At 41.9% G+C, this 27,217-nt stretch overlaps 1 long non-coding RNA gene across 1 annotated transcript; it reads left to right on the top strand.

Moving 5' to 3' along the window:
* Positions 1–21,378: 21,378 nt before the first annotated feature.
* On the top strand, positions 21,379–26,657 carry LOC126989139 (uncharacterized). The gene is made up of 2 exons (XR_007742913.1): positions 21,379–24,875; positions 25,020–26,657. It is a non-coding gene; the product is annotated as an uncharacterized LOC126989139 (long non-coding RNA).
* The last annotated feature ends 560 nt before the right edge of the window (positions 26,658–27,217 follow it).

Genomic DNA, 27,217 nt, shown 5'->3' with positions numbered 1-27,217 from the left:
CTTCTTCCTTAAATACTTTTAATGCGAATGTTTTCATAATTATACAAATAATGATATTAAAAAAATATGAACCGGCAGCGCTGAGCTCTTCTTATCGCACGAGTTTTCCTGTTGTCGCCTGTTTCCCTTGATACAGTGAGTTGCCGATGAAAAGATTTTCACAGAGGAAGGGTAATATTAGCTATTGTTTTATTATTATTATCATTATTACTGTTATAGAGGGCTTTTCGATGTATTTCTTACTAAAATTTAATGCAATGAAGCATTAGAATAAAGTAATTTTCTTTTCACATTTGCTTAGCATCTCGAAAATTTATAATACTGACCCATAAGTTGTAAACTGGCATTCTGAGCATAAGTCCTACACAGTACACTGGCAGCTAGGTCATCAGTTTGGTAAGAGTTTGCCTTCGAAGGAAGAAGTACTGCTCCTTCCTTGCTTTGCTCCTCGCTGATAATACAGTTTGCCAGTGATGGTTTAAAAGGATATTATAATCAAGTTTACAAAGCCTTATTGTTCTGTGCTGACTGCTACAGCAGCTGAAAAATGGCGTCACATAGCAGTGAAGTGTGGAAATATTTTATGAGCAAGTCAAGTGACCTAGCAGTGTCTGTTGTGCAAGAAAGATTATTCATGAAAGGGACGTGGAACTACATCTTTGAAAAACCACTTGAAATCACTGCATAAAGGACAGTTTGAAGAGGTAATGGCAAAAGAAACAAAGAAGTTGGAAGAAAAAATAAATATAGAAAAAAACACCTTTGCAAAAAGCAAAGACAGATGCTAAGCAAAGGAATGTTGCTGAGTATTTTCAGAGTGCAAAATTATGGGATGCTTCTAACCCTAAGGCAAAGAAACTGGATAAATGGATTGCAGAAATGTTAGTCATGGATGATTTGCCTTTCAGTCATGTTGAGGACATAGGATTCATGAGACTGATGACTGAAGCTGCTCCACTATACAGTCTAAAGCAGCGAAATTTATATTCATCAATGATATGTAGTGATATGTATGAGTCTGTTTTCAAGAAAATAAAAGAAATAATTGATGAAGTGAAGCAAGACAACAAACTTTCCTTCACAACTGATGTGTGGTCAGATACTTCAGCAGGTGTCTCATTGCTGAGTTTAACTGCACATACCATAAATCAGGAATTTGAAAGAACAAACTTTGTGCTAGGTGCTGAACCACTGGAAGAACGACATACAGGAGAGTATATTTCCAAAATGTTGGATGATATGCTGATGAAGTGGGACATATCTCGTACAAATGTGCACTGTGTTCTGCGTGATGCTGGAGCACATATGAAAAAAACTCTGTTTCTCTCAGGTGTAAATAATTTGGATTGTACTGTGCATAAAATACAGCTGATTGCTAAAACTGGGTTATCATCACATTGTGATATAGAAAACATGATAAAAAAAACTCGTAGTATTGCTACGCACTTTCATCACTCAACTATGGCACAAGATGAACTTAAAAAGATTCAGGACAGGCTGCAAGTACCTAAACTCTCTGTTATTCATGATACACCCACAAGATGGAATAGCACCTTACACATGCTTAGAAGAACACTAGAAATAGAGGAATCTGTGTGTGTGTATGCTGCTACCAACTCCAAAATCAAACAGCTCAGCAATACTGAGTGGTTGATTATGCATAAATGTGTACAAGCCTTACAACCTTATGAAGATATCACAAAAAAAAATTAGTGACTCCACATCAACAGCAGCTGAAGTGATTCCACTTGTAAAGTCCTTAAAACACACTCTTCAGCATACCACATCAGTAGTTTCTAACCCTGTTGAAGAAACTCATACTTCAGATACAAGCTCTGAAGATGAACCAGGCTCAGGATCAGTGATTGAGTTAAATGAAGACAGACAAGCAACACAGGCAGTAAACTTCATGAAAGAAGCAATGCAAGCTGATGTTGAGAAAAGATTTTCTTGGATCGAAAATGAAGATCTTTACAGAATTGCAACATATATTGACCCAAGATACAAGAGTAAATTTTTTTCTTCATCTCACGTCACTGATCAAGTAAAATCATCACTTGCCAGAGTATGTGAGGAGCTTCGTCAGACGACTATTCTAGAAGAGGAAGATGGAAAACCAAGAAGGAAACGAAGAAGAGATGATATGAGTGAAACACCTACCACCTGTGGAACATTAGATGAAGCAATGACCTCTATTCTTGCCTCCAGCAGTGATGATGAAGCAGAAAACTCATCTGTAGTAACTTTACTCATGAAAGATATTGAGAAATATCACAGAGAGAAAAGAATAAGTGGAACAAGTCAAGATAGTTTGCAATGGTGGAAGACAATGAAGACAGTCTACCCTGATTTGGCAAAGGTAGCTTGCCAGTATCTCTCCTGTCCACCAAGTAGCGTTCCTAGTGAGCAGCTGTTTAGTAGTGCTGGCTTGATATATGACGCTAAGCGCAGTCGGCTTTTGCCAGAAAAGGTGGATAAGCTACTGTTTTTTAAACGAAACTTGCCCATCTTGAACTTTAAATATTAAGTAATAAATATGTGTTTATAGTATCAGTTCAATCAGTTGGTTATAGATTTATAGTTAACCACTTTCAAAAGGGTGGAGGTTGGGGAAAGTGGTCGGTGGGATGCACGACGAGTTGGGTCCACGTCCCGCATCCTGGTAACGCACAAAATGTGTGGCTGAAACTCGTCATAAAACTTTATTGTAACAAAAAGTACTTCCACTTTACTTCCACTAGTATACTCTGGAACTCCCTTCCTGCGTCTGTATTTACGTCTTCCTATGACTTAAATACTTTCAAAGAGAGAAGTATCAACTATTAAGACACCATTCGAACTCATTTGGCAGTATTTTGGTTCTCCCACCTTGTTTTTATTTGTTATTTCTCCTGTCTGCATGGTCTGACACTGAAACAGGCTTTTTTTTTGGGGGGGGGTCCTCTTGGTGAGAACGTTTGACGTAAAAACATCCGCATCCGCATCCGCGAGGATGTCATATTTTGATATCCGCATCCGCATTTGCATCCGCATTTTAGTAGAGACTGATATCCGCCTTCACATTTGCATCCGCAAAATGACATCCGCGGATGTCTAAAATTCGACATCCGATACATCTCTAATATATATATATATATATATATATATATATATATATATATATATATATATATATATATATATATATATATATATATATATTTATATATATATATATATAGATATATATATATATATATATATATATATATATATATATATATATATATATATATATATATATATATATATATATATATATATATATATATATATATATATATATATATATATATATATATATATATATATATATATATATATATATATATATATATATATATATATATATATATATATAGAGAGAGAGAGAGAATAGAGAAATATCTCTCTCTCTCTCTCTCTCTCTCTGTATGTGTGTGTGTGCAGACACACACACACACACACACACACACACACACACACTAACACACACAGGGCCGGATGTAGAGTTGTGGGGGCCCTGGGCACAGCATGTTGTGGGGGCCCAAATTTCAGTCTGTTAAATGGATTTGGGGTTGGGTTGGGCAGTGAAGCGATTTGGTTCAGTTGAGAGGGCTAGGGGGCGTTGTATTGGAATATTGTGAAATAATATAATGATACGTTGTATTTATATAATTCATAGCGCACACAGAGCCAGTAGAATAAATTAATTAACCCTAAAAACTAGAGGCTACTGTCAAGTGATCATGTCACCCTACCCCACCCAGTACAAATGACTAAGATCGAGCAAAACACATAAGTTTTGTGTTTCGTTTGTGAGGATTTCACAGGCGAGAAGTGGATTGGATGCTCTTTGAGTCCTGAATGGTGTCATGTGGAGTGTGCTCATTTGTCTGGAATTAGACAATATACATAAAATTAACTGCATTTGCACCCCATGCCTCCATAACGCATCTCTGGCTACCAGCATTGTGGTAAAAATGGATGAATTCAACCAAGAATTATCTAAAGATATATCTAGTGTTAGGGATCGATGAGGTTGAAGCAAGGGCTGAGAAGGTGCAGGAGGAGCTGGGATTAGTTGCTGACGCGGTTCGTGCAGACAAGGCAAATCTTAGTTGGGCTGAGGTGGCGAAGAGAGACAGGGAAGTCAGGAAGAATCTCTTGTTGTGGAAGCTTCTAACCAGGAAAGGAAGGCAACAGATACGAAGGATGAAGTCTCCCAGTCATTGAATGGCATTCACATAACTGATTCAAGATTCACAAATGGAGGTAATATTGTCATGAACTCTGACAATGAGAACACAAGGGATGAGGCTGCTCAACAATTGGTGTCTTAGTACCAAGAGTGTTGGAAAGATGAAACCAGAGATAATGATATGCAATGTTGAAAATGAGGAGTCCAAGGAAAAAATAAAGGAGGCCATCTTAGACCGCAATGAGTTCTTACACACAATTGAGGGTGTTGAGAATAAGATTGAGCTGTTTTTTAGTAGCAGCTGGCGGCACAATGCACTACATTCTGAGGTGTGATCCAACTGTGAGAGAGCTGACTCACAAGAGTCATGACAAGTTGAAATTAGAATGGAGAATATAAACAGGGAGAGACAGATTCCGTGCAATTAGATGCTATCATTGTCAGAGATACGGCCATTTTGAGGTCAACTGTACTGTTAAGAGCAATGGAAAGGCCCAAAAATGTTTCAAATGCACTGACGATCACAAATCGAAGGATTGCGTTGAAGAATTGTGTGAGGTACAAGAAGCCTGAAATCAACCATTCAGTGAATGACCAGTGTTGTGTAGTACTTCAAACCGAAATTGAGAGAATTCGTAACATTACCGATCATGGCTATTATTTAGTGTTTGTACTCAAAGACAAATTGTGTGTTAAATGTTTAGTGTGTTGGAAATAATTTACTGTGAACCCAAACACGGCCAAGTGACTTTGATGATCCCAAGTTTTATCAAAAGGACATCAGTAGGCTATTCATGAAAGCAATCACGACTCACTCACTCACTACGACGTTGTGAATAATGGATGAAGGAAAGACTCAAACAGTTAAACTTGCATTCTCTAGAAAGGCAGATGGAGACATGATCGAGGTTTATAAATTGATGAAGGGCTTTAATAAGGGAGATATTCATAAGTTTTTTTTTATTAAGAGAACCGGGTAGGACACGAAGTAATGGGTTTAAACTGGATAAATTCAGATTCAACAAGGACATAGGCAAAAATTGGTTTACTAACAGGGTTGTGGATGAGTGGAATAGGCTTAGCAGTCATGTGGTGAGTGCCAATACAATTGTCACATTCAAAAATAGATTAGATAAATTAATGGACAGCGATATTAGGTGGGGTTAGATACACGGGAGCTTAGGGTCAAAGGAGCTGCCTTGTATAGGCCAACCGGCCTCTTGCAGACTCAACGTTCATATTTTTTTTCTTTTGTTAATAAAGGAGTACAAGCACGTACATTAGAACCGAATCAACGTGCTTTGTATGTACTGCGTGGCTCATACCTGGAATTTGGTGATTGTAGATGCAGCGAAATCCTTAAATTATGCCATTGATTTTTTGGGCATCATCAACAGAATGTTTGTGATATTTAGCTCATCTACATCTCGATGGGCTATTCTTGAAGAATGTTTGCCTATTACAGTTAAAGGTCCATCATATAACAGGTGGGAGTCACGAACTGAAGCTGTTAAACCACTCCGATATCATATGAAGGAAATTAACAACGCCTTATCAGTGCTGAGAGAATATGCTCTCGAGAAAAAAGATGGCGTGGCCACAGGAGCAGGTGCACTCTTGGACATATTGAGCTAATGGCCATTTCTATCAGCAATTTGCATATGGTATGACATTTTATTTCATATCAATAAGACCAGCAAGCTTATTCAGTCATCAGACATAACAATTGGTGTGTTGCAGGCAGGGGTGACTACTACTATGGCATTCTTTGAACAGTATCGCAATACAGGGTATAATACAGCTGTTCTTAATGCATCGGAAATAGCTGAGCAGGTGGATGTAGCAAAAGTATTTCCGCAGACGCGTACACGAAGAAAAAAAAGCATGTTTGACTATGTGTCGCAATGAAAGTATCTTATCTGAGGATAAAAAAAAATTAAAAAAATGTCAGTTCTTCTTTGTTGTAGTAAATCAGGTTATATCATCCGTCACCTCGGGAGTTAGTCAGCTTATGGAGTGGCATAACCTGTTTGGCTTTTTGTACAATACGAAGCAATTCAAGCAGTGTATTGACGAAAACAAGCTTCACAATCGATACAAGAACTATGAGGAAATAATGGGAGACATTGATGCACCTGAACTGGAAATGGAGTTGAGACATTTCATTGCTGTTGTCAGTAGAGAAAAAAACTCTTGCTACTGCTAAAGATTTCTTAACATATATTTGTAGTAATAATCTTCAGGAAATATACCCAAACACTGGAATTGTGTTGAGAGCTATGTTAACAACTCCAGTTACTGTTGCAAGTGCAGAGAGAAGCTTTAGTAGAATGAAAATAATAAAAAAAATATTTTGCGGTCAACAATGTCAGATGAGAGGCTCTCTGCTCTAGGAATCGCCTTCATTGAGCATGATGTTGCTAGATCTCGTGATTTTGATGCTTTGGTTAATAAGTTTGCAAACCACAAAGCTCGAAAAAAGCCTTTTAATGATCGTTTTGCATTTAAATCATCATACTTTGTTAAGAGAAACATTATTTTTGTACTCTGATAGGCCTGCTTATCAGTCGTGCCCCCACGTTGTGCCCGGCTCAGCACCACTTAAATATATAACATCATCATTCGTTGTTTTTAATAGCTGTACTCCTTACTATTACTGAAAAAAAATGTAAAACTCGGTTGTCTGTATGGGGCCCCACAGAAGTTTTTCTTTTTTGGGGGGGGCTCACTACTTCTTGCTACGGCCCTGGCTATTACTGGCATACATTGTGACGAAAACGTCCTAGTACAGAGCGAAAAAACATACTGGGGTTTCTATACTAGGACCTTATATCAAGTTAAGATATACAGATAAAATAGGAAATAAGATAATAGTAAACGATGCAATATAAAACCTAGATCTTGAAAAGATAAGACATAAGGTTTTCCGTAAACAAGAATAAAATGATATAATACTAATAAAATAGCAATGTGCGTACACGTTGTCGTAAGATAATATAATAGCCATATACAAGAATGTTGTCATAAAACGTATAATAACATAAAAAAATATCATATACATGAGTGTAGTCACGACTTGGAGAAAGTCTGTCCGTTAAAAAATAAAATAAATATATTTGGCGTCCTTCACGTGATCAGGTAGGCTGTTTAGGTCCAGCTACCAGTAGAGACCTGTCTCCTATACAAGTTCTAGTTTTGGGAACAAGTAGTTGGTGTTGATGTCTTGTGTTGACATCGTGAGTCTCACTCACCTTAGGGAGCGAGAACAACCAACCCGGCAATCTTTTACTCATTACATTATTCACAGTGATTCCCGACTCGTACTTGTACTGTACCTTAGCTCCCCTATATATGGTGTTGCATGGTCAAATTTATTGCCACCAAGCGCAACTTTGGCTGCAAAATTTAGTTTTTTTTGCACCTGCTGGATATGGCATCCTCCACTATTTCCCCATATCTTTAATCCGTACTTTATGATGCTCAACACGAAGGATTGAATTAAAATGATTATGGTAAGGAAGGCGCGGGAAGGTTAATTTGTAATGACGACATGGATTTAAAAATACACGACAAAATGATATGGTAGAAAATCTAATGAAAAGAGCTCAGGGGATAAGTTAGGAGGTTTAACCATCAGAAAAACGTTAATTAAATGAAGATGAGGGAAAGGAGGGACTAAAATAGGAAGAACAGTTAGGAGAAAAAGTCTATCTTGATTTCAGAAAGCGTTTGATAAAGCCCATCATAAGTACTTTATAAATTAAAGCAAATAGGCATTGACGGTCAAGTAAACCAATGGATCGACAACATTGTGATTGACGGATTTAACTCAGAGTGGGCGCCGGTCACTAGTGGCGTTCCTCAGGGCTCAGTTCTTGGCCCACGACGTGGATGTTGGACTCAATAATAGCATTAGTAAATTTGCAGACGACACAAAGATTGGTAACTCGGTTCTCACTGACGAAAAAGCCTCCAAGAGGATTTGCACAAAATTTCAACGGTCGGATAAATGGGAGACAAGTGCCAGGTCAAAAATAATAAGTTCGATTACGAAATACGCGGCGTTAAACTCACAAGCGTTCAATGCGTTAAGGCCCTGGGGATTAGAATCGCGTCAGACCTCAAATTCTCACATCAATGCATCGATGCAGCAAATAAAGCGAACAGAATGTTGGGCTTCATTAAAATAAACTTTTTATTCAAGAATAAAGATGTAATACTTCCGCTCTACAATAGTTTAGTCAGACCCCACTTGGAATATGCGGTACAGTTTTGGTCTACCCACCATGCAAAGGACATTGCTAAACTAGAAGGTGTTCAGCGTCGAGCAACAAAAATGATCCCTTCCATGCGCAACAAATCCTACGAAGAAAGGCTTTCCACCCTTAACATGTTCTCTCTTGAGAAACGTCGCCTCCGAGGAAAACTGATCGAATGTTTTAAAATACTTAATGGTTTCACGAATGTAGACAGAACAAAATTGTTTATGATCGATGACACTTTGCGAACGAGGAACAATGGCATCAAACTCAAATGTAGACAAGTAAATTCAGACTGCACCAAATTTTTCTTCACCAACGTTATAGTGCGAGAATGGAATAAACTCCCACCATCAGTGGTCCAGTGTAACACGATTGACTCCTTTAAAAACAAGCTCGACCATCACTTCCTTGAACTTAGTATTAACTGGAGTAGAAGAGCAACGTTTTGGAGCCATCTGATTAATGTAAAATCACTTAGGTTTAAGGACAGACCACCTAGTCTGGACCATGGGGTCTGTGTGGTCTGATTTTCTATGTAAATCTATGTAAATCTCTCTCTCTCTCTCTCTCTCTCTCTCTCTCTCTCTCTCTCTCTCTCTCTCTCTCTCTCTCTCTCTCTCTCTCTCTCTCTCTCTCTCTCTCTCTCTCTCTCTCTCTCTCTCTCTCTCTCTCTCTCTCTCTCTCTCTCTCTCTCTCTCTCTCTCTCACTTTGAAAACAATGTGTCAGCCTATTGTATTAATTATAAACCTATCTATATATCTAAGTGTTGGCGAGGAGAAATGGTAGTGAAAAATAAACAATCATTCTAGTATTACCGTAAGGGCAGAGTAAGCATATGTAAGTGTATGTCTGTGTGTAGGTATATAGGGGGAAACAAGAGTCAAAGTGGGATCTACTACTATTGCTCTATTCATCACCATAAATAGCATCTTAGATACACTAGCATGCATAATGGCACCGAAATGGAGCCCCCTCAATGTTGCATTTGTTCGTCTCGAAATCAAAACTGTGTTCAGTGCTCGTGCGTAAGACGAGGCCAGCCATGTGTGAGCTGTAAGAGAGGTGGAGATTGTCGAAACTCAAACCCTCAACGGCAGGATGTGGAAAATGGTGAGCAACCAGAAGGGGTGCTGGGTGGACAGGCCAATGAAGGCGCTGGAGATGATCAGGTGGAGGGGGGTGCAGGTGGCGAGAGACATGGGCAGGGTGACCAGGGTGAGGACGCCTCGCGCGAGCTCCGCTTCTGGCAGAGGTGGACACTCGAGGAGACAGAGGAGTGGGTGCGAGACGCGTACAATCATGTGGTAACGTTTACTCCCAATAACGTATTTGAGGCCCCGAGATGTAACGCCACCAAAACCTTGATAGAGGAGAAAACCTACCTCATTAGAGCGCACAACAACTCCACGCAAATCGCCCCCTACGCTTTAAAGATTCTGGTCATACTACCGAACCTCATATGCCAACGGACTCACAAAAAGTCGAAACAATCTGAGGACGTGAAGGCGGTACAAAGAAGAATGGAGCTGTGGAGGAAAGGGGACGTCCGGAAGCTACTTGACGAGGCTAAAACACTGCAGGAGAGACTAGGCAGACGTAACAGTCGCAAGAAGGACAGTAACGACAGGGCTAGAAACTTTGCTGACAAGATGAGACAAGGCAAAGTGGCCATGGCAACTAGATCACTGTCAATAGAAGATGAGGCAGCAAGAGTCCTTCCCATGACGGAAGAGACACGCCAGATCCTTAAGGACAAGCATCCAGATGCTAGACCTGCACACCCAGAAATGAAGTTCCTTGGGGACTAAACCATGCCGCATCGAGTTGTCTTCGACCATATCAGCGGTGACGTGATCTGGATGCACGCCCTTCACACGCAGGGAGCGGCTGGACCATCAGGCTTGGATGCCAAGGGGTGGAAACACCTCCTCAGTAAGAACGTCTCTGGTAATCCAGCTGTGGATCTTCGCGACGCAATAGCCGCCCTTGCAATAAAATTGGCATCAGAGAATTGCCAACACCTCGAGCCTTTGATGGCCTGCCGGCTCATCCCGTTGGATGAAAAACCAGGCTGTCGCCCCATCGGGATGGGGAAGGTGCCCAGGAGAATCATAGGCAAGGCTGTCATGGAGGTGGTGAAGGACGACGTGAGGAAGGCGGTGGGAAACCTCCAAGTGTGTGTGGGTCAGCAGGCTGGGTGTGAAGCTGCCATTCACGCCGTCAGGAAAATGTTCGAAGACCCAGAATGCGAGGCGGTGATGATGGTGGACGCTGCAAATGCGTTCAACAACATCAATAGGGAAACAGCACTGCACAACATCAAAATCAAGTGCCCTATATTCGCCCAATATATTGAAAATACATACAAGGAACCTGCCAGACAGTTCATCAGCAGTCATAATGACCAACGACTTGGAGACCCGGTGGCCATACAATCCTCAGAAGGCACCACCCAGGGGGACCCAGTGGCCATGGTAATGTTTGCCCTGAGAATGATGAAGCTGCAGGACATCATCCCCCATGAGAACACAAATGTCAAACAGGTGGTGTATACGGATGACCTCACCGAGATAGGAAAATCTGCAGACCTCAGGAAATGGTGGATCCTCGTCATGGAACACAGCCCAAAAATAGGGTACTTTTCCAACGTCACTAAGTCTGTGGCGATTGTGAAGCCCGAGGCATACGATCAGGCCAAAACAGCATTCCAGAACGGTAACGTGAAACTGTCAGTGACTGGAGAAAGACACCTCAGGGCAGCCATTGGAACAGCTGAATACCGAATATGTGAAAACAGCTGTAAAGCGCTGAGGTCGAACTGCAGAGACTGAGCGAGATTGCCAAAACAGAGCCGCAGGCAGCCTATCCTACTTTTACATACATCGTCAAGCAGCAATGGAACTACCTCATGAGGACAGTTCCTGACGTTGCTCAGTTACTAAAACCTCTGGAAGACGCTATTAGAAACACCTTCATACCGGCGATAGCAAATGGGAGATGTCCCAGTGACCAGGAGAGAAGATTGCTGGAGTTGCCGCCAAGAATGGGTGGGCTCGGCATCACCAGCCCGCAAAATCTGGCTGAGTCTGAATTCGGGAACTCAATCCGAATTACAGCCTCCTAGACCGGATATATTACCAATCAAAATGAAAGGGGAGAAGACAACCCTCAAGATATTAGGTCACTAAGGAATGAAATCTCCATAAACAGAGAAGGAAAACAGAGAGACACTCTGAGTGACCAAATGAGAGAACTCCCAGAAGACACAAGGAGGAGGACAGATATTGCACAGGAAGTGGGCGCTTCAAACTGGCTAACCACACTACCTATCAGGGCAAAAGGCTTCAACTTAAACAAAAAAGAATTTACTGATGCCCTTGCCCTCAGGTATGGCTGGCCAGTGGATGGGCTCCGAAACATGGGTAACTGTGGCTCACCCTTCAACCAAAATCATGCCATGACATGCAAGAGAGGAGGTTTCGTCTGCATGAGACATGATGAAGTAAGAGACGTAACAGCTCAGATGATGAGAGAAGTCTGCCACGACGTGACTGTGGAACCCATGCTGCTCCCTCTGCAAGGCGAACACCTCGCCAGACGCACCGCTAATGTTTCGAACGAAGCACGAGTGGATGTTGGCGCCAGAGGGTTTTGGACTCGTGGACAAAGGGCATATTTTGACATAAGGATCTTTGATCCCATGGCCAATTGCCACAGAGACCCGACCCTTGATGCAGCCCACAGAAGAAACGAACAAGAGAAGAACAGAGCATATGAAGAAAGAATACAGAATGTGGACCAGGGCTCCTTCACCCCGATAGTATTCACGACGGCAGGAGGGATGGGACCAAGGGCGCAGAGCTTCTACGCAAGATTCGCCGAAACACTGGCGGATAAGAAACAACAGCCAAGAAGCAGTGTGGTCGCCTGGATGAGATGCAGGCTGTCCTTCTCCCTCCTGAGGTCAGCCTTGGTCTGCCTGAGAGGAACCAGGTCACCTGCACCCAAAACCACCCGCATTGCTGACCTGGACTTTGAGGCGACGGTGGTAGATAGTCGTATCAACCACGAGCTCTGTTAGCTTAAAAATAAAATGTTTAGTAAAGTTTGTAATATCAAATAAAGATGGTTGTCGGCCACAGTCATTGGCGGGGTGGGGCCAATGAATTGCTTTGTGAAAGGATATGAGAGAATATACCGCTCACAGCGCAACTCTAATAGATGGAGGCCCGTATAAAAAAGTAGCAGTAGTAGTAGTAGTAGTAGTAGTAGCAGTAGTAGTAGGTTAGCCTTGGTAGGGGTAGGACGTGTGTGTGGGTCGCTCCGTGTTTATATGCGTTTTTTTTTTCTGGAGCAAACACCTTGAGTCTGTAAAATTAGACATAGGGATTAAGAAAGTGAATATCAGTGCAGCAAGGAAATCTCGATGGACGTGGAGGTTCGTGTCTATAGTGATGTGTGATTTAGAAATATCGTGAAACACACGGGTTGAGCATCTTAAGAGGGAACGGCGGTTGGCGACCGTCGATGCCCCGCCCTGACCTTTGACCGAGCAGTTAATGGGCTGGGACGAAGGGTTGCCAGCTACCCACAGGAAAACCATATGAAGCGACAAGAGAGGCTCGCCCAACACCTCCCAAACTGGCGGTTCTGTAGCTATGTATATTTAATTTATTACTTGTATTTAGTTCAAATTAACCTTGAAAGAGAGTGAAAAACCGGTGTTGGCAGTCGACCCGCAGACAACTGGCGGTGTTGTTGTTGGTTAAGGTCGAATCAGTGTTATCAATATTCTCATTTATATTTCATATCCACCAGAAAAAAAATGCAAATATATACTTAGCGTAATGAAATGATTGATATGGAGACATAAGTTAACGTAAAGGAAGGAAACGGAGCCAGCCACAGCGCCTTTGCAGCTTAAATTTTGTCATATGAATCAATTAATCATTTCATACACCTTGATATAGGTTACAACGTTTATTTAGTGACACTGTTATTATTGGAATTATTATTATTGTTATTATTATTATTTTTGTCATTGCTACTATTATTAGCGTTGCCATTGTTGTTATTGCTATTATTATTAGTATTACTATAATATTCTTGTCATTATTATTATTATTCATATTGCTTGTGTTCATACTTTCACTGCTATCAAAACTACTGCTTACATTATTATTGACGTTAGTGACATTAATATACTTTTAATACTTTGTTTACTTCTGTTCTAATGCAATTACAATTATCACTCTCTCTCTCTCTCTCTCTCTCTCTCTCTCTCTCTCTCTCTCTCTCTCTCTCTCTCTCTCTCTCTCTCTCTCTCTCTCTCTCTCTCTCTCTCTCTCTCTCTCTCTCTCTCTCTCTCTCTCTCTCTCTCTCTCTCTCTCTCTCTCTCTCTCTCTCTCTCTCTCTCTCTCTCTCTCTCTTCCACTCTCTCTCTCTTTCCACCTACCCAGCCCCTCGCTCCCCACACCGCACCAACCGCCCCTTGGTTACGCTAATCTCTGTAACCTCGATGCCATGCTGACACTAACAAATTTCTCCACACAGCACTAATAATATCTCCATCCCAACTCTCTCTCTCTCTCTCTCTCTCTCTCTCTCTCTCTCTCTCTCTCTCTCTCTCTCTCTCTCTCTCTCTCTCTCTCTCTCTCTCTCTCTCTCTCTCTCTCTCTCTCTCTCTCTCTCTCTCTCTCTCTCTCTCTCTCTCTCTCTCTCTCTCTCTCTCTCTCTCTCTCTCTCTCTCTCTTTCACCCTTTGAAAACAATGTGTCAGCCTATTGTATTAATTATAAACCTATCTATATATCTAAGTGTTGGCGAGGAGCAATGGTAGTGAAAAATAAACAATCATTCTAGTATTACCGTAAAGGCAGAGTAAGCATATGTAAGTGTATGTCTGTGTGTAGGTATATGGGGGGAGACATGAGTCATAGTGGGATCTACTACTATTGCTCTATTCATCACCATAAATAGCATCTAAGATACACTAGCATGCAAAATGGCACCGAAATGGAGCCCCCTCAATGTTGCATTTGTTCGTCTCGAAATCAAAACTGTGTTCAGTGCTCGTGCGTAAGACGAGGCCAGCCCTGTGTGAACTGTAAGAGAGGTGGAGATTGTCGAAACTCAAACCCTCAACGGCAGGATGTGGAAAATGGTGTGCAACCAGAAGGGGTGCTGGGTGGACAGGCCAATGAAGGCGCTGGAGATGATCAGGTGGAGGGGGGTGCAGGTGGCGAGAGACAAGGGCAAGGTGACCAGGGTGAGGACGCCTCGCGCGAGCTCCGCTTCTGGCAGAGGTGGACACTCGAGGAGACAGAGGAGTGGGTGCGAGACGCTTACAATCATGTGGTAACGTTTTCTCCCTATAACGTATTTGAGGCCCCGAGATGTAACGCCACCAAAACCTTGATAGAGGAGAAAACCTACCTCAATAGAGCGTACAACAACTCCACGCAAATCGCCCCCTACGCTTTAAAGATGCTGGCCATACTACCGCACCTCATATGCCAACGGACTCACAAAAAGTCGAAACAATCTGAGGACGTGAAGGCGGTACAAAGAAGAATGGAGCTGTGGAGAAAAGGGGACATCCGGAAGCTACTTGACGAGGCTAAAACACTGCAGGAGAGACTAGGCAGACGTAACATTCGCAAGAAGGACATTAACGACAGGGCTAGAAACTTTGCTGACAAGATGAGACAAGGCAAAGTGGCCATGGCAACTAGATCACTGTCACTAGACGATGAGGCAGCGGGAGTCCTTCCCATGACTGTTGCTTAAATTACAGGCTCACGGAGTAGAGGGTAAGGTTTTGAACTGGGTCAAGGCGTGGCTTAGCAATAGGAAGCAAAGAGTGCAAATCAATGGTAAAAGATCTGACTGGGGATGTGTTACGAGTGGGGTCCCACATGGTTCAGTATTAGGTCCACTTTTGTTTATTTTTTATATCAATGGTTTTGTTGGTAAGATAACCGGGTAGTACACGAAGTAATGGGTTTAAACTGGATAAATTCAGATTCAACAGGGACATAGGCAAAAATTGGTTTACTAACAGGGTGGTGGATGAGTGGAATAGGCTTAGCAGTCATGTGGTGAGTGCCAATACAATTGTCACATTCAAAAATAGACTAGATAAATTCATGGGCAGCGATATTAGGTGGGGTTAGATACACGGGAGCTTAGGGTCAAAGGAGCTGCCTCGTACAGGCCTACCGGCCTCTTGTAGACTCCTGCGTTCTAATGTTCTTATGACGGAAGAGACACGCCAGATCCTTAAGGACAAGCATCCAGATGCTAGACCTGCACACCCAGAAATGAAGTTTCATGGGGACTACACCCCACCGCATCGAGTTGTCTTCGACCATATCAGCCGTGACGTGATCTGGAGGCACGCCCTTCACACGCAGGGAGCGGCTGGACCATCAGGCCTGGATGCCAAGGGGTGGAAACACCTCCTCAGTAAGAACATCTTTGGTAATCCAGCTGTGGATCTTCGCGACGCAATAGCCGCCCTAGCAAGAAAATTGGCGTCAGAGAATTGCCAACACCTCGAGCCTTTGATGGCCTGCCGCCTCACCCCGCTGGATAAAAAACCAGGCTGTCGCCCCATCGGGATGGGGGAGGTACTCAGGAGGATCATAGGCAAGGCTGTCATGGAGGTGGTGAAGGACGACGTGAGGAGGGCGGTGGGAAACCTCCAAGTGTGTGCGGGTCAGCAGGCTGGGTGTGAAGCTGCCATTCACGCCGTCAGGAAAATGTTCGAAGACCCAGAATGCGAGGCGGTGCTGATGGTGGACGCTGCAAATGCGTTCAATAACATCAATAGGGAAACAGCACTGCACAACATCAAAATCAAGTGCCCTATATTCGCCCAATATATTGAAAATACATACAAGGAACCTGCCAGACTGTTCATCAGCAGTCATAATGACCAACGACTTGGAGACCCGGTGGCCATACAATCCTCAGAGGGCACCACCCAGGGGAGCTCAGTGGCCATGGCAATGTTTGCCCTGGGAATGATGAAGCTGCAGGACATCATCCGCCGTGAAAACACCAACGTCAAACAGGTGGCGTATGCGGATGACCTCACCGGGGTAGAAAAGTCTGCAGACCTCATTAAATGGTGGGACCTCGTCAATGAACACGGCCCTAAAATAGGGTACCAACCCAACGCCACGAAGTCTGTGGTGATTGTAAAACCAGAGGCATACGATCGGGGCAAAACAGCATTCCAGGGCAGTAACGTGAAACTGTCAGTGACTGGAGAAAGACACCTCGGGGCAGCCATTGGAACAGCTGAATACAGAACCGAATATGTGAAAACGGCTGTAAAGCGCTGGAAGTCCGAACTGCAGAGACTGAGCGAGATCGCCATAACAGAACCGCAGGCAGCCTACGCAGCATTTACGTACGGTGTCAAGCATAAATGGAACTACCTCATGAGGACAGTTCCTGATGTTGCTCTGTTACTAAAACCTCTGGAAGATGCTATCAGAAACACCTTCATACCGGCGATAGCAAATGGGAGATGTCCCAGTGACCAGGAGAGAGATTGCTGGAGTTGCCGCCAAGAATGGGTGGGCTCGGCATCACCAGCCCGCAAAATCTGGCTGAGTCTGAATTCGGGAACTCAATCCGAATCACAGCCTCCTTGACCGGATATATTACCAATCTAAATGAAAGGGGAGAAGACAACCCTCAAGATATTAGGTCACTAAGGAATGAAATCTCCATAAACAGAGAAGGAAAACTGAAAGACACTCTGAGTGACCTAATGAGAGAACTCCCAGAAGACACAAGGAGGAGGACAGATATTGCACAGGAAGTGGGCGCTTCAAACTGGCTAACCACACTACCTATCAGGGCAAAAGGCTTCAACTTAAACAAAAAAGAATTTACGGATGCCCTTGCCCTCAGGTATGGCTGGCCAGTGGATGGGCTCCCAAACATGTGTAACTGTGGCTCACCCGTCAACCAAAATCATGCCATGACATGTAAGAGAGGAGGTTTCGTCTGCATGAGACATGATGAAGTAAGAGACGTAACAGCTCAGATGCTGAAAGAAGTCTGCCACGACGTGACTGTGGAACCCATGCTGCTCCCTCTGCAAGGCGAACACCTCGCCAGACGCACCGCTAATGTTTCGAACGAAGCACGAGTGGATGTTAGCGCCAGAGGGTTTTGGACTCGTGGACAAAGGGCATATTTTGACATAAGGATCTTTGATCCCATGGCCCATTGCCACAGAGACCTGACCCTTGATGCAGCCCACAGAATAAACGAACAAGAGAAGAACAGAGCATATGAAGAAAGAATACAGAATGTGGACCAGGGCTCCTTCACCCGGGTAGTATTCATGACGGCAGGAGTGATGGGACCAAGGGCGCAGAGCTTCTACGCAAGACTCGCCGAAACACTGGCGGATAAGAAACAGGAGCCAAGAAGCAGTGTGATCGCCTGGACGAGATGCAGGCTGTCCATCTCCCTCCTGAGGTCAGCCTTGGTCTGCCTGAGAGGAACCAGGTCACCTGCACTCAAAACCACCCGCATTGCTGACCTGGACTTTGAAGCGACGGTGGTTGATAGTCGTATCAACCACAAGCTCTGTTAGCTTAAAAATAAAATGTTTAGTAAAGTTTGTAATATTAAATAAAGATAGTTTTCGGCCACAGTCATTGGCGGGGTGGGGCCAATGAATTGCTTTGTGAAAGGATATGAGAGAATATACCGCTCAAAACGCAACTCTAATAGATGGAGGCTGTAGTAGTAGTAGTAGCAGTAGTAGTAGTAGTAGTAGTAGTAGTAGTAGTAGTAGTAGTAGTAGTAGTAGTAGTAGTAGTAGTAGTAGCAGTAGTAGTAGTAGTAGTAGTAGTAGTAGTAGTCCTTGGGGACTACACCCCGCCGCATCGAGTTGTCTTCGACCATATCAGCGGTGACGTGATCTGGAGGAACGCCCTTCACACGCAGGGAGCGGCTGGACCATCAGGCCTGGATGCCAAGGGGTGGAAACACCTCCTCAGTAAGAACATCTTTGGTAATCCAGCTGTGGATCTTCGCGACGCAATAGCCGCCCTAGCAAGAAAATTGGCTTCAGAGAATTGCCAACACCTCGAGCCTTTGATGGCCTGCCGCCTCATCCCGCTGGATAAAAAACCAAGCTGTCGCCCCATCGGGATGGGGGAGGTGCTCAGGAGGATCATAGGCAAGGCTGTCATGGAGGTGGTGAAGGACGACGTGAGGAAGGCGGTGGGAAACCTCCAAGTGTGTGCGGGTCAGCAGGCTGGGTGTGAAGCTGCCATTCACGCCGTCAGGAAAATGTTTGAGGACCCAGAATGCGAGGCGGTGCTGATGGTGGACGCTGCAAATGCGTTCAACAACATCAATAGGGAAACAGCACTGCACATCATCAAAATCAAGTGCCCTATATTCGCCCAATATATTGAAAATACATACAAGGAACCTGCCACACTGTTCATCAGCAGTCATAATGACCAACGACTTGGAGACCCGGTGGCCATACAATCCTCAGAGGGCACCACCCAGGGGGACCCAGTTGCCATGGCAATGTTTGCCCTGGGAATGATGAAGCTGCAGGACATCATCCGCCATGAAAACACCAACGTCAAACAGGTGGCGTATGCGGATGACCTCACCGGGGTAGGAAAGTCTGCAGACCTCAGGAAATGGTGGGACCTCGTCAATGAACACGGCCCTAAAATAGGGTACCAACCCAACGCCACGAAGTCTGTGGTGATTGTAAAACCAGAGGCATACGATCGGGCCAAAACAGCATCCCAGGGCAGTAACGTGAAACTGTCAGTGACTGGAGAAAGACACCTCGGGGCAGCCATTGGAACAGCTGAATACAGCACCGAATATGTGAAAACGGCTGTAAAGCGCTGGGAGTCCGAACTGCAGAGGCTGAGTGAGATCGCCAAAACAAAACCGCAGGCAGCCTACGCAGCATTTACGTACGGTGTCAAGAATAAATGGAACTACCTCATGAGGACAGATCCTGATGTTGCTCCGTTACTAAAACCTCTGGAAGATGCTATCAGAAACACCTTCATACCGGCGATAGCAAATGGGAGATGTCCCAGTGACCAGGAGAGAAGATTTCTGGAGTTGCCGCCAAGAATGGGTGGGCTCGGCATCACCAGCCCGCAAAATTTGTCTGAGTCTGAATTCGGGAACTCAATCCGAATCACAGCCTCCTTGACCGGATATATTACCAATCAAAATGAAAGGGGAGAAGACAACCCTCAAGATATTAGGTCATTAAGGAATGAAATCTCCATAAACAGAGAAGGAAAACAGAGAGACACTCTGAGTGACCTAATGAGAGAACTCCCAGAAGACACAAGGAGGAGGACAGATATTGCACAGGAAGTGGACGCTTCAAACTGGCTAACCACACTACCTATCAGGGCAAAAGGCTTCAACTTAAACAAAAAAGAATTTACGGATGCCCTTGCCCTCAGGTATGGCTGGCCAGTGGATGGGCTCCCAAACATGTGTAACTGTGGCTCACCCGTCAACCAAAATCATGCCATGACATGCAAGAGAGGATTTTTCGTCTGCATGAGACATGATGAAGTAAGAGACGTAACAGCTCAGATGCTGAAAGAAGTCTGCCACGACGTGACTGTGGAACCCATGCTGCTCCCTCTGCAAGGCGAACACCTCGCCAGACACTTTTGCCGCTAATGTTTCGAACGAAGCACGAGTGGATGTTAGCGCCAGAGGGTTTTAGCGGACTCGTGGGCAAAGGGCATATTTTGACATAAGGATCTTTGATCCCATGGCCCATTGCCACAGAGACCTGACCCTTGATGCAGCCCACAGAATAAACGAACAAGAGAAGAACAGAGCATATGAAGAAAGAATACAGAATGTGGACCAGGTAGTATTCACCCCGGTAGTATTCACGACGGCAGGAGTGATGGGACCAAGGGCGCAGAGCTTTTACGCAAGACTCGCCGAAACACTGGCGGATAAGAAACAGCAGCCAAGAAGCAGTGTGATCGCCTGGATATGTGAGATTGCAGGCTGTCCTTCACCGTTTCATTTTCACGAGCTTCGACCAAAAATTTCCAGGTCCAATATTTTCATTTCTGATATGCGTACTAAACAGAAAGACGCAGATACAACTAACAAACACATCCTGTAGCCTATACATATCCTAATCGTCCTTATCTTTACCATGCTTGTGTTTGGAAATATATATAAATGTGTTTGAGAGATTGGATATATATAAACTTTGAAAGAGTTTATAGTAAGTGGATAGAGTTGTTCTCTGTCTGATAATAACTTCTGAACCTTTTATTTTTGGAGTGTGTGAGTGTGTGTGTGTGTGTGTGTGTGTATGAGTGAGTGAGTGTGTGTGTGTGTGTGTGTGTGTGTGTTTATATATGATCGAAAATTAATCGTTCTTGCACATATAAAACTGAAATCTGTTGGGCATAGTGCGTTTGTCAGTATGTGCGTGTCAGTGTGTGTGCGTGTGTGTGTGTGTGTGTGTGTGTGTGTGCATGTTACCTGTACCTTACCTGTATTCCTCCTCGTCAGAAGACATGCTGTTGTTGTGGTTGGTGTGGTGGGGGTGACGGGGGGGAGTTTAGCGGCTGAAACCGAGATGGAAAAACACACACGGTTAGTACAGAGTAGCGCACACACAGAGGTTTACACGCGCACATAAGCGAGGATGTACTCACAGACCCGCGCACACACACTTATTTTTTTCCGACTAGTGTGTGTGTGTGAGTTTGTGAGCGTATCCTACACACATACACACACACACGTACACACATACACAGGAGGCTCTGAACGGCCCACCCTGTGTATGTATGTGCGTGTGTGTGTGTGTGTGTGTGTATGTGTGCGTGTGTGCGTAATAAGATCTCTTCTGTTAATGTGGAAAAAAATTTGAGATGTGATTTTTTTTTTTTTAGTTCAGGTCGTCATCACTCACGTAATTCTTTTGAACTATGAAAATTATTACGTGGCGAGACACAAAATAATAATAAAAACAACCAGTGAGTCCAGAAGAGTAATGAGTGAGTCAATGCAAACCATGAGTAATATTAGAAAAAAAAGAATAATTGCTTCGTTTACGTCAATACGGGTAATTATCATGTTTTTTTTATTTACGAGATGCTGAGTGAGTGACCCTTTCAAGACCTTATAAGTCATCTCGACAAGCCTTGAATCGTATGTCAAATAAATGAGTTAAAATGAAAATGGCTTAATACTGTTTATACTCGTTAAAGTCAAGTATGTTAATGATTTTTTTAGGTAAAGTTGAAGGAATAGATTATTTTTTATATTGAAAATCGCATGTATGTTAAATTTTTTTTTAGGTAATGTTGAAGGAATAGATTTTTTTAAATTGAAAATCGCCTTAGTTTAAAATATCATAGAATTAAAAGGACAAGTTTTACGTCTAAATCGATTTTCTAAGTTAAAATTCATTACTATACTTTATTTTTTTATTACCATACTTACTTTTACTTAATCTATTTAATTTTGCTTTATTACTTTATTGATGTATCGTAAACTTAAATATATATTACTAATGATGACACTAATTGTCTTAAAAGTTGTAATTCAAAATACCGGCTGATTTTTCACATGAGGTAGACTTTGAGATGCGTAGACACAGTGCTTAAACAATATATCAAGTTACTTCAGTTTTATCGGCAGTAGCGGCCTTGCGTAGTATACTTTTCTCCGCACAAACATTGATTATTTAGCGCAAGAAACATGTGGTACGTCATAACCAGTTTTAAACATTGCATATTTATCAGGTCAAATAAATATGTCTTATCAGCAGTAGTGGCCTTGCGTAGTACTTTCCCTGCACCAACATTGATTAGTATTTAGCGTCATAACCAGTTTTAAACATTGCATAATTATCAGGTCAAATAAATATGTCTTATCGGCAGTAGCGGCCTTGCGTAGTATACTTTTCTCCGCACAAACATTGATTATTTAGCGCAAGAAACATGTGGTACGTCATAACCAGCTTTAAACATTGCATATTTATCAGGTCAAATAAATCTAATGCACAAGTGTGTTTGTTTCCGAGTCAGTGTCAGTCATGTGAAGGCCACGTTGAGGGCGCTAACCGCATGATGAGAGAGACTCGGAGGACACGAGGATACAAGCTATTCTGGTGAGGACGAGAGGGAGCGCAACGGCACCTCTCTCGTAACAAAACAGTGAACTCTCTCGGTATCCATTTCAGTTTTTACATCAGAGGATACGGCTCAAGGGCAATAATAATAATAATAATAATAATAAAAAAAAAACACTACTTGCCACTCCTATAAAAGATAAAAGTAGAGTAGCCAAAAGAGAGGTCAATTTTGGGTGGAATTTTGCTTTCTATTTTACGGAAGCTATGTAATGTAGGTTTTGCGTTCCTAGACTTTTGCCTTATTTGCGGTATAAAGAGAAATGCTTATATATGGTCTTCCACAAGGAGAGAATGATGACCCTTAGAACTGAATGTATTTGAAGATGTGTTTTAATATGAGCGGAATTTAGCAGGGATTTTAATTATACATTTTTAACCCTGATTCCTTTAAAATAATGTTTTTTTTTTCATCATTATCAGAAGTGAATATATTTGAAGCATATGTGGTTTTTATATGAGCGAAATTTATCAGGCATTTTTTGTATATAATTTTAATCCTGATACCTTTACAAATATGAGTCTTTTTTTCATCACCATCAGAAATGAGTGTATTAGAAGCATGTGTTGTTTTGTATGAACGAAACTTATCAGGCACTCATTGTATATAATTTTAATCCTGATACCTTTACAAAATACGAGTTTTTTAATCACCACCAGAATAGCTCAGCACATAGAGTATAATATTAAAGAGTAAAACATTAAAAGGGAACAGGAACACCATGTCATCATAGAGACCGGCATTCAAGGAGAGAAAAAAACCAACCTTCGGAAATTAAAAGTAAACAAACAGCTCATTCGAAATCATATGATAATCGCGTTAGATAAAATAATAATAATAATAATAATAATAGTAATGGTAGGAACAGTAGAGGTGGTAAATGAAAATGTGTGTCTTTCCCAAACCAAAGACTGAGGGAAGATTCAAAATTATCACCTGGGATAATTTTGAGATGTTCCCGGAAGAATATCAAAATGACACGCGCTCGGCAGATACGGAAATATGCAATCAGATAAAATTTAATAAAGGAAGAAAAGAGAAAGAAGAAGGGGATATGAAGATGATGTAAGGAAAATGATGAAGGAGAAGGAGGAGGAGATATGGAAGAATAGTGAGGAGTAGAAAAAGGAGATGAAGGAGTAGAAGAAGAGGAGGAGTAGGAGAAAAAATGCAATAAGATGAAATGAAATAAAGAAAGAAAAGAGAAAGAAGGAGAAAATGAAGATGATGTACAGAAAATGAAGAAGGAAAAGGAAGAGGAGATTTGGATGAACAATGAGGAGTAGAAAAAGTAGATGAAGAAGTAGAAGGAGAAGAGGAAAAAGAAGGAGGAGGAGGAGATGGAGAGAAAAAGAAAAAGAGTATATAGAAAACGGAGATATGGAAGACTCAGTGTAAGAAAAAACGTTGAAATTGAAAGATAAACTAAAGCAAAACAACACCATTATACAATTCACTTCAGATTATCAATGACATAACTTATAATTTCTCAAGATGAATTACGAACTTAAAAAATGATCTGCCGAGTGGGTGACATTTCTGCGGGTCACGAAGGGAGAGAAATAAATGAAAATAAAATCACCACACGGTTCTACTTACTCTTGGGGGTGACTAGAGGCGGTGTGTGCGTGTATATGTGTGTGTGTGTGTGTGTGTGTGTGTGTGTGTGTGTGTGTGTGATTGGGCTCTACTGACGACTAACATTTTTCTACATTCCAGTGTAATTTTACTTTCGACTAACTCTTCAAACCTACTAACACATTATCATTAACTAAAACACTAAATAACAGTCTAATATAATCATTTTTTCAACATCTTTCTATATTTCAATCTAACTTCTGCTTTCTATCATATATTCAAACAACCTTCTAATACATAATCACTAGGAAAGTTTTGTTTAGTCGGCGCAACATCTGTGGTCATATGCCGGAGAGAGACAGAAGGGGAAACATTCACTAACTCACTAAAGACTTAACTAACATATGGTCAACATCTCTTCTCTCAATGTCAGGTTAACGCACTCGTACAAAATCGACAATGTGGGGTGACAACTTAACACTAGATACAAACTAAGCGCCATTATAAAAAAAATATGACCTGCAAAGTATCTAAATAAATTCAAGTATAGGTCAATGCAATATCTAGTAAGAATTTAATTATCTCTATATATATAACACAATATCTAAGGTACTTACACTAGGGATACAAACTAAGCACTATTATAAAAAAAATATTACCTGCAAACTACCCCAAAATCTATCATTCACGTATAGGTCAATGCAATATCTACTAAGAATTTAATTATCTCTATATATAAACACAATATCTAAGGTACTTACACTAGGGATACAAACTAAGCACTATTATAAAAAAATATTACCTGCAAACTACCCCAAAATCTATCATTCAGGTATAGGTCAATGCAATATCTAGTAGGAATTAAATGATCTCTATATATATAACACAATATCTAAGGTACTTACACTAGGGATACAAACTAAGCGCTATTATAAAAAAAATATTACCTGCAAACTACCCCAAAATCTATCATTCACGTATAGGTCAATGGAATATCTAGTAGGAATTAAATGATCTCTATATATATAACACAATATCTAAGGTACTTACACTAGGGATACAAACTAAGCGCTATTATAAAAAAAATATTACCTGCAAACTACCCCAAAATCTATCATTCACGTATAGGTCAATGCAATATCTAGTAAGAATTTAATTATCTCTATATATATAACACAATATCTAAGGTACTTACACTAGGGATACAAACTAAGCACTATTATAAAAAAAATATTACCTGCAAACTACCCCAAAATCTATCATTCACGTATAGGTCAATGGAATATCTAGTAGGAATTAAATGATCTCTATATATAAACACAATATCTAAGGTGCTTTAAAACAATGTATATTTCAACTAGGCGCTATAATGATTACTATAGAAACAGGTCATCACTAAGATACTATATATAATTTTAATACTATTGCAATACTATGGGAATCTTATCTCTAAAAGGGGAGAAATTTACGATTATATTTCATGTGGATCCTGGAAATGTGTTGTAAAAATAGATAAATAAATAAATAAGATTGATTTTCATGTATTAGAGCATTTAAGGATATCGTAAGGGATAGATGCAGTTTCCCATTTTCTTTTTTCCTTCTCAGTTTCCCGTTTTCTTTTTTCATTCTCGATTTCCCATTTTCTTATTTCATTTTCCATTTTCTTTTATCCTTCAGTTTCCCATTTTCGTTCTCTTTTTCAATTTCTCATTTTCTTTTTTCCTTCTCAATTTCCCATCTTCTTTTTTCCTTCTCCATTTCCTACTTTTCTTTTTTCCTTCTTCATTTCCTGCCTTTCTTTTTTTCCTTCTTGATTTTTTGCTACGTATAGATTTGGTGAGTTTATAGATGCCAGAAACTTCATTATTATTATTTCCTTTCCTTCATCTTCTTCGTGGAATGGAATCAATTAGGACCTTCATATTTTCATTCATCTATTGCATTTTTTATCATTTTCATGGGTAGTCATTTTTGTTCTTTTCCTTTTCTTCCCTCAGTTGACTAATTTTCATCTTCTCTTTCAACGCATTTCATTTTTTTCTTTTCCTCTCCCTGACATCAAATTCTTCTCTCTCTCTCTCTCTCTCTCTCTCTCTCTCTCTCTCTCTCTCTCTCTCTCTCTCTCTCTCTCTCTCTCTCTCTCTGTATCCCACCGCTGCCACCAGTGTAACAATCTCTCTCTCTCTCTCTCTCTCTCTCTCTCTCTCTCTCTCTCTCTCTCTCTCTCTCTCTCGTAGCCTGTTACAAAATTAGCAAAGTAGAGGTGAGGGTAGCCAGCTGTCCCCCCCTTTCCCTCCCTCCCTTCCTTCCTTCCGGTCCCGATAACTCTCTCTCTCTCTCTCTCTCTCTCTCTCTCTCTCTCTCTCTCTCTCTCTCTCTCTCTCTCTCTCTCTCAAAATATCATCAACTCCACATCCAATTTAGTCTTTCTCTATATGTTTCGTCTACTGCCTTGGCTCTCTCTCTGGCCGGCGCCCAAGACGGAGGAGGAGGAAGAGGAGGAGGAGCAGGAGGGGAAGAGAGGGAGTGACGGAAGTGCTGGCAGGCCTCGGGGACGGTGAAGTCAGCTCACCCCCCTTGCCCCGCCCCGACGCCCCGCCCCCCGTGACTATAAAAGGCGGGATGAACCGGACACCAGGCTCAAAATCATTCAGCTCGCCCGTCATTGAAAATCCATATGAGACCACGAAGTCAGTCACCCAAATACGCCTTGCACTCACAGGCACGTTAGGTTGGCATAATAAGACACTTTTGCTTCTCATACCAACTATTTATAAAGGTCTAAGAGGGGGTCAGTCGGGTTCTACTGAGTGTTTCTTTAGGTTCACGGTACAGGAGAAGGGTCAAACTACCACCAGGGTCATAAAACTACTCCTGGAAATGCCCACAACTCCTACGAAAACCTTGTCAAATATGTGTTTCTTAAGGTTCACGGTACAGAGGAAGGG

This window comes from Eriocheir sinensis, unplaced genomic scaffold (genome assembly GCF_024679095.1).
Source record: "Eriocheir sinensis breed Jianghai 21 unplaced genomic scaffold, ASM2467909v1 Scaffold1069, whole genome shotgun sequence".
Taxonomy (NCBI): Eukaryota; Metazoa; Arthropoda; class Malacostraca; order Decapoda; family Varunidae; genus Eriocheir; species Eriocheir sinensis.
This window is presented reverse-complemented; position numbering and strand designations above follow the sequence as displayed.